At 42.3% G+C, this 15357-nt stretch overlaps 1 long non-coding RNA gene across 4 annotated transcripts; it reads left to right on the top strand.

Annotated features, from left to right (window-relative positions):
* Positions 1-4919: 4919 nt before the first annotated feature.
* LOC132449914 (uncharacterized) lies at positions 4920-8500 on the top strand. 4 transcript variants are annotated; one of them, XR_009523698.1, is made up of 8 exons: positions 5320-5989; positions 6230-6331; positions 6620-6803; positions 6948-7016; positions 7113-7191; positions 7265-7376; positions 7635-7755; positions 7940-8500. It is a non-coding gene; the product is annotated as an uncharacterized LOC132449914 (long non-coding RNA). The 4 variants fall into 4 exon arrangements; XR_009523697.1 differs by having other exon boundaries at positions 4920-5989; positions 6230-6803; positions 7612-7755; XR_009523696.1 differs by having other exon boundaries at positions 5319-5989; positions 6230-6803.
* Positions 8501-15357: the final 6857 nt, after the last annotated feature.

Genomic DNA, 15357 nt, shown 5'->3' with positions numbered 1-15357 from the left:
GTAGCTATTGCAGCCTTCAGTAAGGTCTTGCTTCCTAGTGGCTATGTGAGGGTAATACAGCTTGTGTGTTCGATTCTGCTTCCTAGAGGCTATGTGGGGGCAACGAGAGAGGGAGTTTTGAAGTCCATGATGAGACAGAGCGGTACTCGGGGAGTAAGGTCTCGCTGCAGCCTGTAGGACATGGACATCCAACATCCAAGTGCTGCCCCTGTCCGACAAGATGGCAGACGCGGTGAGACTCCTTAGCTGTGTCCCTATTCCTCTACGCATAGTCAAATCTCCTATCCTTTACTTAACCTTTGTGGAAAACGTCATCGGGTCAAGGAGAGATGAAAATGTGCTTCCTTTCTAACATAGGAAAAGACAGCGCTGTTTAAAATGAATTCGACTCCACTTTTCCTAACCGACGTCATTGCGCGACGGGGAGTATTGCTGACCTCTAGCGTTTCTATGGTGGAACTACAGTTTTCCGAAGTTGGTCTACAACAGGGGTTCTCAAAGTTTTGACAGCTGAGGGTCAATTTAGGAACCCAAAATTTGACCAAGGGCCGCCAAAGGAAAAAGATTTAGGCGGGTAACGCCGTCAGCATCCCAGTGGTGAAAAAAAACATTGCACCTTGGACCTCTGGGAGGGAGGTCAAGTGAGGTCTAAATCACAAACTGAGGTTCATCCTTTCAAAGTAACGTACAGTCGGATTAAAACTAACAAATAACAGGATTGAATTGAAAGCTGGAGAGAATCGACTTTTCTCTTTATATTTATTAATTTTTGTTTAAATTAATATTGATATAATAAAAAAAAACGTACAGGCAATGATGGAAAAGTATATCAAAATGGGGAACGACTTCACGTGACAAATGAAGAAAAGGGGAACAGAAATTGTTTGCTTCGCAAAAAACGTCTGCATTTTTATTTTCTTGCGGTGTATATATGTGCTTAATAACCATCAAATGATTTCATTTCGATTCAAATAATATGTTTCTTGGAATTGGTATCCATTGTTATCATTTTTATTTTCTGCTCTTCTCTTCAAACAAACCAATAAAAAATGAAGAAATAAAGAAAATACAAATATTATGTCTCCTCCATTTCGGACACTTTACGCGATAGGTGGTAGAGTTCCTCTTGCCATCTCTCTGCCCTCCTCCGTGAAATGAGCAATCCGTCTGCAATGACTGCACACACACACACACACACACACACACACACACACACACACACACACACACACACACACACACACACACACACACACACACACACACACACACACACACACACACACACACACACACAAACATTTTTTGTAGGTCATTGTTACGGTTGCGTTACTATTGGAATTCACAGCACATCTGCTTCAGAAGAACTATACCCTTCAGATTCTCCAACAAAGTGGAGCACCACCACTTCCTGAGATGTGTTATGTCAAGCTGTGGAAGATAACATAATTTTGCATTAACTTTAGCCATTTCATTTTCGTATATTTTCCTTTATATATATTTGTATGTATCTAGTATACTATTAGAAATTTGAAATAAGTTGCATGTAATTATGACTATTATTTAAAGTGTCTGCTATCGTGGATAAATACGTTAGCTTAAGGCAGTGGCGTCCCTGTGTTATTCGGGGATAAAGCCTCGGATGTTATTTAATTAGCCACGAATATGATCTTTGGAAAAAAAAAAAGCCAATACCAGGATAAAGCCACATCAACTACATGCTTTTCATCTGTTTCCTTAACCTACCACTTAAAAGCATTACATTCTGCCAATGTTTTGGATGTATGGTTACTTGACCCAGGTTATGGAAACCTTTGATTGGGTATGGATTCATTTCAGTGAAGTTTTAATGTAAGTTTGTAATCCATGTATGGTGACTTGACCAAGTTATGGATGCCTTGGATAGAAATGTTACTGTAAACAAACAAACTGTATACAAAACGTTTGATTTATGTTTCTCATCAAAACATATATAAATCATGTAGAACTCTTACAGCTTTGAGGGAAGTAAGAAATAAGTTGTGTTTTGTATGGAACACCGCCCACTATGAACGCGTCATCACCCACGTGTTGAAGAAGAACGTTGGCATTTTGCACTTATGTTGAATGCGCGTGGACCTCAGGGTGCCGAACCTGCATTGAGTTTTACTATTTAGCTCACCTCCCGCAGCTCGCCTGCCAGGTGGTTTTCTTAATTAGTTAATTGGTTGCATCTGGTGCGTTTCCTTAAAAGGGAACCGGACAGTGCATTTGTTTGTGTACTGTTTCGTTTAAGGCCTATTGTGACTTATTCAACATCTCTTTCAGTTTCACAGGTTAAAGACTTTTTGAAGTAAAGAGGAGCATCTCATCTGAACCTGATGTGAGTAGAATTGTGTGGAAAAGCACAACTGACGTGACTTGTATGTTGAATATAAATCACTGATGTGTGAAGGAAATCTGGGATGTGGTGGATCAACTCATTTGAAATTTGGACCATGAGTAAACTGTTCCTTTCTTCAAAGGTCTATCATGGATATTTAACTGCAGTTCTGTGAGTATCTCAACTTAACCATGAAGCATAACTGCAAACTGTAAGTCATTAATTTCTCATTACTCTTGGGCACATGATGTATTTGGGCTTCCTGGTGAGTTAACCTGTTACCTGAAGGTTGTTCTGAGTATTAAGGATGTTTTATTGGTTCATGGGTTACTTAGGTGTTTGGTTTATGTTGGTTTTAATGATTTGTAAAATGGTTACAGGCTCCAAGTTATTGTTGTAAGCTGGAGTTGGGTTCTGATATCTTCAGTCTTCTTTCATTCTACTCTCCTGAGCTCTGCATCTTCATCACATGGGTGATGAGGGGGTGGTCTGAGTGAGCAGAGGTGCATACTGGGATACAGAGCTGTCTGAAGTCTACAGGTCTGTAGACACGCCCCCTCAGGGGAAACCGAGTGTTTGAGAAACTGTGGTGACGTCAGTTACATGGACTGGAATGTTCTTAAAGATGGAGACAGGGAATCAGAAGGAGAAACACCAGGGGGAGATGAGGGGGCTCCTCATCTCAACGACTAAAACACAACTTCAGTCTGACACAGAGAACCATGGAACACATTCAACAGTCCCCTCCAGGCATCGTGACTCCTCAGGAACAGTTTCATATCCAAGAAGTTCTTATTTGGGGCCATCCCCATATGGATCCTGCTCCTCAAGAGCCACCCGCTGGTTAGTCTACTGAACAGATGACCTCCTTCCTGTCCTCAGGCTGACTAAAGCTGCACCGTTTGCATCTGTGAAGGCCCCTCATTCAGGAAACCACTGGACTACAAAGACATGACTTCAGAGATGTTGAATCAACCTAGGACACATTTTGGAGACGCCATGCATAATCCATCATCAATGTGGGATGCCACTGAAGAATGTTGTACATAATTTACGTCTCTGGAGACATTGGTTGTTCTGTTATGGGTGCCCTGGCAGGAGAGCTGGGGGGGGGGGGGGATGATGGAAGTGTGTGTGTGTGTGTGTGTGTGTGTGTGTGTGAGATGGAAGATTTTTGAGCATCACTAGGGTTTTAATGTGTGTGTGTGTCTCACGCCTGGCATGGGGTTCTACGTGCCTGTCCTGGGTTCTATGTGTGTGTCCGGCTTGCTTTGACAGTGATAATGTTCATACGGGGGTCTGTGTGATTGGGTTGGGATATTGGAATGGTCAACTAAATCATACCTGATGGACGGCCACATGTTTACTTAAGGGCCTCCAGTCGACATGAAGAGCCCTGAGCGACGCTCCGGAGCGATATCCAACACACTGGGCAGGAAGGAGAGTATCCAACTCAACTGTAAAAGGATGCAAGCGACGTGTTCAGATCAGTGACTTCAAACTAGGACTACACCATCAGGATCAATGGAGGATGGACACCAAAAGGAATTCCACAAGGAGAGTGACGTTGGAAAGGGACCTAAATGGATATTCAAGATGACCTTCAGACCTGTAATGGGACAGCTCTTCCTACCTGGCTGGATTGATGGAGAGCCCTGTGGATCTTGTCTTGTTCTCAGTTGCACGTCTTCTCAGGCTGAACTGTATTTGTTTCGGACAAGACTAGCTGAACGATTGGTTCCCTTAAATCAGAACTAATCCGGGAACTCCAGTGTAAAGAGGAGAATGTTTCAAAGCGTTCCATGGTACTCTGATGAAGACCGTTGTTGTGTTCCACTGGCTGAGAGGAAGAACCCACACATCTTCCTCTTGGCCTTTCTCCTCTGAGAATCCTGGTGCCAACTTGAAGGATATTCCAGCTCATGTAACTGATGTCACGACAGATTCTCAAACACTTGGTTTCTCCTGAGGGGCGTGTCTATGGAACTGAAGACTTCAGACAGCACTGTATCCCAGCATGCATCTCTGCTCACTCAAGACCACACCCCCATGAGTAGGATGCAACACTCTAGTGATGGAGATGTAGAGTTTTAGAAGTAATGAGGGAGCAGACTAAGGTGATTCGAGCACAATGGAATGTCAAGTCTGTAAATCTTTAAACCATGAAGATGGTTAGATAGTTCAGGAATTGGGCTTCTTTTTACTATGGGCAGTCCTTTCACTCAGATGCCCACTTCTCACCGGAGCTGTACATATGTTGGCTGGCTGGCATGGTTTGCTGTTGGTGATGAGGCGGTCAGGGTGACGTTGCAGGGCTATGGTCGGCTCTCTGTGAGCTCAACGTTTAGATTTGTTCTGTGTGGTTTGTACCCTGAATAATCTAGATAATTGTAAAATGTAGCGACGGTGTTGTATTGAATGATTCCAGGATTTTAGGTTTAAAGTTGTTGTGGGACGTACATGGTAGTTTGGTTCTTCGTATGGTTTTGAGTGATATAACTTGTACACACTGGGTGGATAATAATTTACAGTGTGTGCACTATTCAGTTCACACACTGAATAGTAGTAATTACCAACAGCAACAAACAGATCTCCTCAAGGTAAGTCTGTTGGCTGTGTTTTAATGAAGACCATCGCTGGACTTCAAGATCTTCCTCCGTTCAGCTCAAGGTGAGGCGCTGGTTCTGTTTTTCCTTGGTTGGTTCCGGCTGGAATGTTCGGATTCCAGTCGGACGGTTTGTGCTTCCCGCCGTGGAAGGTTCTGAGTGCGGTCACTTCATTTAGTCCGAATGGTTAGCATAGAACGTTGTAGTCTTGACAACCATAAGAAACCAACTGGCAGTTAGTTGGACGGGAGTCCCCTGAGGGAATCTGGCAGAACGTTCTGGATTGTATTTGAGTAACCTCGAGCCGTCGCCAACGGATTTTTTTTTTTCAGTCGGTTTCCATTGGGAATTGTTACCCCTATTTTGAACAACTTAAGTTTGATATTAAATACTTACTGACACGTACGTCGTACAATATGTTGATAATTTCCGATCGTTGCGCCGTACTTTTACCCACGATGACGTGACGGGTCTCTCACTGCGTACAAAACGGCGTTCTACTTGCGGGCCCATTTGACATCACGGAAGGCTGAAAATCATTTCAAGGTGGAAGATAATTTGACGTTTCTTCAACGGAACCCAGCACCTGAATATGGCTGAGTATATTTGATTTAATATCGTTACTGCTTAGTGTTCTTTGTTACTTCAGCTTTTGTACGTTCTAAATATCTGCTGTCATTAATTGCCACAGAAGTTAAACCCTACCCAATGGAATGACGTTAAACAACGACTTTGGTGCAGAGTTACCAACTGGATAATATCGAAGCTAAAATAATGGCCGTCATTCCCACATGTTACAGTAGAAGATACTCTAGAACAGTACAAGGTTAAAAAGGTATCCTGTAGTTTGTCCCAAGGTGTTTGCCTCCTCACCCAGAGCCAGACCTCCACCTCCTCACCCAGAGCCAGACCTCCACCTCCTCACCCAGAGCCAGACCTCCACCTCCTCACCCAGAGCCAGACCTCCACCTCCTCACCCAGAGCCAGACCTCCACCTCCTATCAGAAGTCTTCCAGAACACGTCAGTGCTCTGTGTGAGTAGAGTCTTCTCAGGTCAGTTTCAATGCATGGCCTGAACCACTTCTTTAATCTTGTGGACTGCTCTGTCTTCATTCCCAAAAACGGGATGCTCATGTCTGGTCTCAAGTCTTTTCTAGCCTTGAGTTATAAAATAATAGTTCAATTAATTGTGTAACTCAGTCTCGGATGAGTCAATTAAGTTTATTGTTGGGTAAATGCTGATATAAACCTGCTGCTGTAGCTTAAAGGCGAGGCTGAGAGGCTGGGGACCGGAGGCTTGTGGTGCCAGGGTGGACCGGAGACTGAGGCTGGAGACCAGGGGCCTGCAGCACCGGATCAGAGGGTAACCGTCACCAAGCTCATCTGAAACACTAAAATCCACGGTAGTTTAGGTCTGGTTTTGATCATCTTATGACCTTAAATCTGTGCCAAGCTGTGATTTGAGTTAATTTATACGGGGGTTATGTAAGAGTCATATGAGCCATTAATGTTACTAGTGCTGCTACGACCGTAGTGGATGAATTGCTGAACGCGACAATCTGCAGACGTTGTCTAATTTAAGTGTTTAAATTTGTCTTACATTTTACAAGTGAACCTCAGATGCAGGAGGTGGGGTGTGTTGCGTCCCCAGGTGATTTACTGCTGAGACCAACTGTTTGTAACCATACCAGGAATACATGGCTGATTGAGGAGCCGTGCTGAAGGAGCTGATGGAGGAGCCGTGCTGAAGGAGCTGATGGAGGAGTCGTGCTGAAGGCCCTGCCTTGTGGAGGAGCTGGTGGAGGCCCTGCCTGGTGAAGGACGTCTGTCGTGGGGTAGATGGAGCTTGACTCGACACACTCACTGCCACTTCTCGTAGAATACTGCTACCACAAACTACCGGCGTTTGTACCATATATACCAGAAGACTACATCTGTTTTACCACTTGTTGAAGCAAGACTTCCGCTGTTTGTTCCAGACCAGGACTCTGTCTGAGGAGAGCTGAGACGCTGGAGGACGACTTTGAATCGACCAACAAGGATTCCTCGTAAGTTTGTATTTACTTACATGGTTGACTTAAAGGGCAAAATACAGCTGTTACTTTGACATGCGTTAACCAACTACCGCTGTGGTTTCTTACTAGACCGTGTTTCTGGAGCGGAGGCGAGCTGGTAGGGGAGCCGTGAATCTGGAGGATGACCATCACTCTACCAACAAGGATTGTAAGTTTGTATTAACCAAACAAACTGGAAATAAAGGGCTTAAAAATAAGACAAACTACATGTTTGTTACCAGACTTTAGGGCCAGACTCGTGCTGTTTGTTCCAGACCAGGACTCTGGCTGAGGAGAGCTGATGGAGGAGCCAAGACTCTGGAGGACGACATCACTCCACCAACCAGGATCCTCGTAAGTTTGCCTAAAATAAACAGTGGACTTGTTGTAACGCAGGATTAGTTTGTCCAGTACAAGTTACGGCATACTATTGTGGTTGTTTACCAGACTAACTACAGCTTCTACTTTGTTACGCGCCATTAAAGCCCAACTACTCCTGTGTTTGTGACCTTACATTAGAGCCCAACTACTACTGTGTTTGTTACCTTACATTAGAGACAAATTACGACTGTTTGTTACCTTACATTAGAGACAAATTACGTTTGTAACCAGACCAGGAATCTGGAGGACTGATGGAGAAGCCATACATCTGGAAGGCAAATCCTGAGGACCACCAGGACTCTACCATCAAGGATTCCTCATAAATGTGCATTATCTGGACATAGTGGACTAGGTAGGGGGTTGGGGGTTCAACTCTAAACCAATGGTGCCGGGTTCAAGTCCTCAGAATACAGTGATGCGTCCTTGAGCAAGGCGCCCTAAAGCCTGCCTGCTCCTTAATGACTTATCTTTGGTTCAGATAATGTTGCATCTTTTGAATATTTAACCCAAACAATGTCCTTGTTTGTTCCGGGCAGACACACCTGAGCTGAACCTCACCTGATCCTGTTTGGTCGGGGGTAGACACACCTGAGCTGAACCCGCCCTGATCCTGACATCCTGTTGGTCCCGTCTCCTCAGTTCATCAGAGCCTCGTCCTCCAGAAGACCTGCTGAGCTCAGCAGTCCGAGGCTGATGGATCAATGACTTCCAGTGGGAGTGATCTTCTTGACCCCACATGTAACCGTGTGCTTCCACACGCCTTTCCCTCACGTCTGTCACTAACCTCACTACTTCACTACTCTCTACTGCTTCCTCTTTTCTTCCTTCTCTGTGGTTCAAACCGTTACACGGAAGGCGTGTCTTCCTGCCCTCAGAGGGTTTAGCGTTAGGGTTGAGAGTCAGGGTTTAGAGTCAGGGACAGAGCTGGTCAGGGAGGACTGCTTTTACACAAACCTCTTCACTTGCTTTCGGAATGGTGGTGACATTTTGAAAAGATTAATTTGGGAAAATGTTTTCCTCTGCTTTCCTTTACAAAATTGTATTAAACTTCTGTCAAGTGTTTTTGTTTATATATTAAAATCCCACATTGACTTCTACATGTTTGATGCGGCTCATTTAATTGTCCTTTTAACTTGGTTAATGTCAAGCTAAACTCCTGCAATACATTTAATATACATGATTGTTATTCAGCAATGTTCACATAATCCATTTCGTAAAAATATGAAACCTCCATATTACTAATAAATTAAAGTCTATTCATGTATTTAATAGGGCCCGACCGATTCATCGGCCTGCCGATTTAATCGGCCGATTATAGCCTTTTTGAAAATAATCGACATCTGGCAAAGACGCAGACTACAACCGTTTTTTTTTTTTTTAAATGTTATTGCGCTTAGTATCCTGCAGATTGCCCTCCTACTCGCCTAGCTAACTAACAACTTTAGCTGGAGTAAAAAAGAGGAGATTGAATTTTACCATACAACATGAAAGCACGCTCGCTCAGGCAGCTGCGCGCTCACCTCACCAATGTACACAAGTCGCGTTGTTTGAGCATGTTGTGCCTGTTTTTCTTTAGGTCACAGGCCATGTTAATTTGTTATACTGTAGACTCCAACGGTGAGACCATACTGCTCAGCACGCACGTGTGAGTCACTGCTCACGAGCGCAGCACATTGGGAGTTAGTTATTTATTTTACATTTTAAATTACACTAATTTTTGATTGTAAATGTATTCTAAAACACTCAAAGGTTCTGTATTCAATTCACATATTCGTCAAAAGTGTTTAAAGTATATTTAAGGTATAAAAAAAAATGCTTTTTTTTTTTTTTAATCGGCCGATGTAATCGTAATTTTTCTCTGAAAATAATCGGCATCGGCACTCAGAAATCAATATCAGTCGGGCCTTAGTATTTAACAATGTACATACTGCCCCGCAGGCCATTCTCTTCTACTACAACACGTTCAATCTACCAACCCGTCTCACATCAATGTACTATAGCTACGTTGGTTCAAACGGAAAAAGTAGTTTGGTGTGAGACTGATGTCCAGAGGGATCTGTCATACACCCTAATTATACACGTCTGTGTATTCACATTTAAAAATGTTCATGGGGTGTTTCCCAATGTCAAGGAAGCATGCTCAACGGCCGCCCTTCTAAGGACGCTACGTCATAGAACGCCGACAAGCACTGTTCCAATGTTGAGGACACTCGAAAGCCGAGCCATTTCGCGTCCTTTGTTTTTGAGAATTCCGAGATTTTTCAAGGATGCATCGCTGCATCTTAGACAAGCCCAAATTACCCACAATCCTCTGCGTTCACACGCTGCACGGGATATTAATGAAAATGGCAGAGGGAAAGCAGTGCACGTTCAAATGTAAGTTATATTAAATTTTTTAGAAATATTTTGTGCCGTATTGGTTTTTATAGATTCATCATGTTAATGCAAATAATCAAGCTTAAAGACCTGTGCCACTTTTCAAACGTTTTTACTTAATGATACGTTGCTATATTTTTTGCATGGACGTAGCTGGTGTTAAACACCACTGTCACCAATGTCAATTTATTCGCTCACAAGATTACATTATTTATGTATACCTACAGTGTTTCCCACAGAAATTTTGGAGACTATGGGGGGGGGGGCGTGCATGTCCGGGGGGGGGGGGGGGGGGCATTCAACCGGACATGCGCGGTGGTTTGCCTACTATTAGTAAACTAACACTAACAAATAACTAATTCCTTGGTATTGATTATGGACTTTGTATTTTGTTGAGTTGTGGTGCACTATTGTTGCAGCTCACGTTGCATTCAGATGAAATCATGGGAAACGATCATTTATAAAAACTCAAACTCCGTTTTTATGTTTGCGTGTGCACTAGGTCAAACGGAGTTCTATGTTCTCAAACAGTATGCATCTAAAAATGCATCACCTCTGTGAGCATCGTATGTTTACAGTTACTGATCATGGATGCTGTCAAGGTAGTGCTCATACGTTAATGCAAAATTCCGAATGTCGCGCTCTCTCTATTTTTTTTAGACAACTCAAGACCCTCTGCAACGTAAGCACACGCACGCTAAACTGATTGGCTTTCATCACGATTCGCCAGACTCTCATTTAAATAAAGTTCAAGGATTGCCAACTTGGATTCGGCTGCAGAAGGCTATTCGGCACAGTCGCAGGCAGACAGCCGAACTTCGTGCTCTCATGCAATCCCAATGAGAGCGGCACGAACTTCGTCTGAGCAAAAAAAATAAATAATTCATGTGCACGCAGAGACTATGGCGGCCGAAATTAGACTATGGCGGGGCGCCATAGTCTCGTCAATGTGTGGGAAACACTTATGTTTGTGTTTAATCTTTTTTTTTTTTGGGTCAGCCCAGCAAACGGCACCTTAGGGTGGCGCACAAACATGTTGTCAAATAAATGCACAACCGATCATTTGCAATGTTTGTAATTTGTAATGAACGTATATAATTGTATTATATATAATATACTTATGTGTTCAAAGCACTGGTAGATTGTAGGTATATATGTATGATATCAGATCAGTTAAATAATATATCCAAATAAATACATGCTTATCATCATTTTCTTTGTCTTTTTCACCTGCATAATAGTAATCAACCAAACTGTAAATGTGATGCATGAATTAAGTTCTCAGACAATTTCACTTAGTTTTATAAAAATTTAATGCATTTTATTTTTTTTATAAAGACAATTCGATCAACCGCAACAAAGCTTTTGTGACTCCCTCAAAGAGCTCGGAGGACGGCAGGACACGTGTTTACCTGGTCGATAGGCCCTGAACGCAGACCCTGAACCCAGACATCCTAATCACAGACCCTGTGTTTAATTAGCCCTGAATATAATTTTTGGGTTAAAAAATAAATAAAAGTAAAAATATTTATAATTATAAGTCCTAGTCTAGATAGTCCTTCTGGCAAGAGAATAAACAGTTTAAAAACATAACCTTTTTACCACCTCAAGTGAATTAACCTATCCTATCCCGAGTCAGATGTGTGTGTGTAAAGTCTGTCTCACTTGTATTAATTTTACTCTGAAATAACTTGAATGGAACTTTAGACATTTGGGGATAAGCAGCACAGCAGTCGGGTTGCTATTTCAAGCTATAATAAACTGCGCATTTTGTTTATTTAGGTGAAGCATAATGAATTTTTTTTCATGCAAAATAAGGCATAGAAATCATTTTGTTTTTTTCATTTTCCGTCTGGGCTAAGCCCCGGATGTTTATGAGACCTAGAAACACCCCTGGCTTAAGGAGTGGACCCATCAAAAACACATTTCACAAACTCATGTTTTTGCAATCACAATTATGTCGTTTCAGTCATTAGCCAGTGACGTCAGTGGGGGTGGCAAGTGGAATCACGTGACAGCACTTGGACGTTGGATGTCCATGACCTACAAGCCGCAGCGAGATATTATAGGACTCGGGAGCTGAGAGGACAGAAAATCAATGCGCAGGTATGTCTTCCGTCATAGTTATAGCAATAATGTTATGTTTGAACTGGTGCATGTAGATAGCTTTTGTTTAACGATCTGTGGATGTTGCAATGGGTTAAAAAATACACATTATTTTGTCAGCCTGTAGCTGCTAGCTTAGCTCAATTACCTAGTCATAGGTACGTTACGTGCCCAGGCTGCCTATTAGCCTGCATGAAGAGTGCATGTAGCTACTAGTTAACAGGACTATTTGTGTTCAACGATCTCTCGTTACTAACTGTGGATGTTGCCAAGCTGTCACTCCGATCAAGACTGGCCACTAGAGACGTGTCTTACATCTTTCGGCGTAGGTCCTGCCCACGAGATACAGCTCAACAGCAAGAAAAGCTTTTGGATTCGCAAGCAATACTTTTGGATTTGCAAACAAAAACTTTTGGATTTGCAAACAAAACTTTTGGATTCCCATTAATAATTTTTTTATCACATTTATTTTACTTGCAATAAAACATTATTTGATTGCAGTGTCGATAGTTTTGCTCTCAAATATTTTTTTGGATTGCAGTGTGGAAAGTTTTGCTCTCAAACCTATTCTGTTTGATTGCATAATAAAGACACAAATCTACCTCCATACACTTGTACCACATAGACGTGTTGCAAAAGTATCCGCAAGAAAAACAGAGACTCGTAGCAGCAGATTTGAGCAGTTGTATAGATGGACTTGTGCTCGCTCATTGAAATGCTCATTGAACATAGCGATCTATATAATTTCATTTGTGAGGAAATATTTCACAGATGTGCCACTTCTGTTGCATTAGTTCACATTTGGGTTTACGAATGCACACATTTTGTGCATGTTCTCAGATGATGAAACACGGGTGTGTGAATGTGTTTTGCACCAACTGCGCTGCAATGATTTTAGCAAAAGTGTCAAGTGCATGACTATTTGAAGTTGTGATGCACAGGATAGGATTTGTGCACCTGTAACACAGACTTGTGAACTCGTAGACCCTATTCAGTGTTTACAATGGTACGAAAAATATTTACGACATCAAATGTACTGTTATACATTTGTTTAGAGTACACATGCAAAATAAATATTTAGGACTTCAAATTTACTGTTACACATTTGTGACTTTAGTGTACGCATACAAAATCTGCAGTTACAGGTGCTAAAGACTTTTGCTACAATATTACCTTCATACGCATCCAGCCTGCGCACTCTATAAAAACATTCAAATCGAGGAGGAGATAGTAGTTGTTTATCCTTTTAGATTGAGTAGAAATACTTTTAAATGTACAGTTAGTAATTAAATTGACCAAGGGACTGTATTTAAAGCTACAAAAATAATATAAAAAAGAAACTAACTTTCAACGCAACACTAACGTCGCTTCAGGCGTCCACACAAATCCTAACACGAAACCGCATAGGTCCGGTTTTATTTGAAACCACCCTGGGATCATGGACCTATTAAAGAACATGTTTTATTAGCTGCCTAATAACATGGACATGGTTTCACAAAAAAATCGGCTCCGGGTGGACAGGACCAAAAAGACATGTTAGATGCACTTTGGGAGATACAACCGCGGATGAGCATAGATGCGACGCGGATTCACGTTTACTTTAGGTGGATGTTGGAGGTTTACTCCCTGGTGGATGTTGATGGATATTGCACAGATGGATATTGCACAGATACATCTTACTAAACTACTTCTTCGAGTTTAACTCCCTCTGCATCAGCAATCGGCAAACATCAGGGTGAGTAGAAAGGGACATTTGTGGAACTTCTGTTTACAGACCCACCGTGGTTTGATATCGTCGGAGTAATAGTTTATACACTTTATGGTCGGAGTTCTAGCTTGTGGAGATTGACATGACAGGGGCTATCGGAGGGTAAGTCAGTCTTAAGGCTGCCAGCCATGTATTAAGAGCTGGTTTCCTATTCAAAGGTAGCCTGTGGAAATGTATGATTACCCCAGCTGCCTTGGCCCTATATAATTCATTACTGCAACCAGGGGCAATGCAAAAAGATGATCCTCCTGTAGACCTGGTTGTTTGCTTTTCCGTAGCCATTCTGTAGGTAATGAGCCTGACTCATTACCTGCTATGGCTGCCAGAGCCACAGAGTAAGAGTAGGTTACCATGCCAGTGACGTAGCTGATTGTTGAAATCCAACATGGTGGCGCCCTGTAACACTTTCACCGTACAATTGAATCCCTTTTAGCAAGTTCAGCCATTTTTAGTTATTGTACCAATGATGAGGCAGACAATACATCTGTTATATCAACTAAACTTCAAATTTCAGTTCAGTTCATCTTTAATGCTTGTTGGAGACGCACTTGCGAGTAAGTTGGCAATGTGTTTTTGATTCATTTCACAGGCTCACATGATCCTTGCGCTTTTTGGGTTGGATCTTCATGAATAATTCAATTTATTGTACTTTCCCTGCTGCGACAACACAAAGCCAACTTTCATCTCTGGCTTGAATGTATTATTATGAAAACCAACACCTGCTGGGCTCCCTTGGGCATTCCGTAGGATTTAAGGATTGTAGGACTTCACTTGCCATCAAGTTGGATTTTTCAAAACCAGTAGAATCCCGAAAGATGACCTAGCTTAGGGTCATTTAATAAAGTATAGATTTATCAATCCCACAGAGTTCACCTTTTACTTTTATATTTGAGATGGACCGAAGGCAGCAGTAATACATGAGCCTCACCATACAAAAATACATTTTCACTGTGCATGATACATTTCCAGGCCCCCTTTTGCTCAACTACTCTTTGAAGCTTGTGTGTGTGTGTTTGTGTGCATCCCTGTAGCAAATTAACACATTGTGCGTCACAGCATGATTTTAAAATGGCAACATTGGAATTCATATATTCTCTTCAGGAATGCGTTGATGTTTATGGAAAAAGGGATTTAAACTGCTTCAATTTACCCGTTCAATAATTAATTCAGCTATTGACGGTATCTGTTCCCTTTTGTGGCAGGAATCTTCAGCGCAGAATTGCTCCATGCCATAACAACCCTACTCCCCGTAGCGGGGTCTTTCATGCCTGGTCTCGGGAATGTTTGCATACACAACTATATGACAAATTCAATTAATTCCTCTGTGTCTGTGTGGCTATACAAAGCAATGCTTCAGCCTCGGCGGCTGAATAATTAAAATAACTTGGAAGATGCCTGAAATGACATCAACAGTTGGCCGATGTTTGCACTAATAAAGGAAAAGACAACAAATAACAGCAATAAATAACAAGTAACTGAATCGGTCTGGGTGTATTCTCCCTATACGAGGGAGAAAATGCAAAAGTTAACACGAGGAACTTGCAAGGATATGCGTTTCATCTCTCTTCCACCCTGCCGCCCATGGCAACAGGGTTCTCATCCGCCTTGCTTCCATCTCCCACTCAAATCCTCTTCCAGATCCACGGGGACGGTGATATTGCACAGTGCATTATCCCGCTTATTATTTTCAATGGTCGGCCCACC

Source organism: Gadus macrocephalus, chromosome 21 (genome assembly GCF_031168955.1).
Source record: "Gadus macrocephalus chromosome 21, ASM3116895v1".
Lineage (NCBI taxonomy): Eukaryota > Metazoa > Chordata > Actinopteri > Gadiformes > Gadidae > Gadus > Gadus macrocephalus.
Note: the sequence above shows the minus strand (reverse complement) of the source record. Positions and strands in the feature narration are given on the sequence as shown.